This window comes from Lathyrus oleraceus, chromosome 2 (assembly GCF_024323335.1).
Source record: "Lathyrus oleraceus cultivar Zhongwan6 chromosome 2, CAAS_Psat_ZW6_1.0, whole genome shotgun sequence".
Lineage (NCBI taxonomy): Eukaryota > Viridiplantae > Streptophyta > Magnoliopsida > Fabales > Fabaceae > Lathyrus > Lathyrus oleraceus.
The window spans coordinates 468,311,319-468,312,943 of NC_066580.1; the positions used below are offsets into that span (position 1 = coordinate 468,311,319).

Sequence of the window (1,625 nt, forward strand, 5' to 3'; positions counted from 1 at the left end):
TTATCTTATTGACATCACAACATACCATTTATTAATAAACTGAGTTAGATATATATTAAAAAACTAGAATTTTATGTAAATTTGAGATGTTTTGATTTATCCATAAATTATTAATAATGTGTAAAAAAATAATAAAACTTTTCATCAACTTTTTTCTCGTTTCAATCTTTCTTATTGTACATATTCAATTGCATCTCTTACGGTAACAAGAAAATATTAGCAATCATATCTCAGAAAGGCACTGAGACAAGCAAGCAACAGAAATTCCAAAACTTAAATTGTGAAACAATTAAAGCCTACAACTCCATGCTTGTGGCATTCTAAGATAAGATCTCTTGAGGAAATTACAAAACTCCAGCAAGTAAAGAACATATAATAAAACACGAAACTGATTGTCTAGACTGATTGTTGGTGGATTCTGCATTTGTCATATTTGCATCATTTGGCATATGAGAGCCAACTTGTGCTACTTGTATTTTTATGAATGGAATATTTAATCCTGCAAAGACCTAACAGGCATTTCATCAAACATCTTAAATGCACCATTGAAATCACCAAATACAAGATAAAAATCCATAATAATAAATTGTGAGTACTATGATGCAGAACATTCTGGCAATGACAAGTTCTCTCTCGGTGACATCAGTGCCAAAACCCAGCCAAATCCATAATAATAAAGTTCTGAAGAAAGAAGTTTGCGCAGGCCAGCAGAGAATATATTGCCTATACCAAACCCGCGGTATTGTGTGGCCAATTCCAACCAGCTAACACCTGCTATGTAAAATCAACAACTTCGTAAGCCTTCGATAACCTCAATTATCATATAAATGAAAACTTTTTAATTGTGTTAGTTTGAATTGAATACTTAAATGTTATTGAACTTTATTTTAAAAAATTATTCAGACACTGAGTGATATTATTCTATCAGCAGTAAGAATGTGTGTCTGTTAGTTGCAGCAATAATTCGCAACTAGATGTTGTACCAACATAAAATACCTCAATTTCCCAACATAGGTGCTACTCCCTCTTGGTACATCATCTAGGTTGGTATTGGAAGACTGTTTTGCAAACTGTTTTGAGTGAGTATTTTAATTATCCAGTTTCCCTTAATTGTGATATATATATATATATATATATATATATATATATATATATATATATATATATATATATATAACATAAACAAATTAAACTATTATTAATTAAATTAAAAAAAAATCTAGTTGTGTAATTACATGATAAAACAAATGAGTAGTTATATGATTTAAAATATAATAAATAAGGATAAACTAGTGAAAAAAATTACTAAATATCATATTAATATTTTAAGGGGATAAATAATTTAAGATAAATATAGTTGAATGACACTATATAATCAATCATTACATAAGAATAAAATAAATAAATATTTTATTCGTCTAATAAAAAATATCATATTTAAGAAAATAAATAAATATGTTGATTTTAATGATAAAATTAATATCGTTTATTAGAATATCCTTATTAATTATAGTCAATAGAATAGTTGAATAAAGTAAAAATTAATAAATAAAAATATAATATTGAAAAAATAATAATAAATGATACATTATTATTATAAATTAACTATTATTTTGAGAGAAAAA

General features: G+C 25.7%; 1 long non-coding RNA gene across 1 annotated transcript; it reads right to left on the reverse strand.

Annotated features, from left to right (window-relative positions):
• Nucleotides 1-214: 214 nt before the first annotated feature.
• On the reverse strand, nt 215-1,098 carry LOC127121548 (uncharacterized). The gene is made up of 2 exons (XR_007803486.1): nt 997-1,098; nt 215-771 (listed from the first exon to the last, which is right to left on the reverse strand). It is a non-coding gene; the product is annotated as an uncharacterized LOC127121548 (long non-coding RNA).
• Nucleotides 1,099-1,625: the final 527 nt, after the last annotated feature.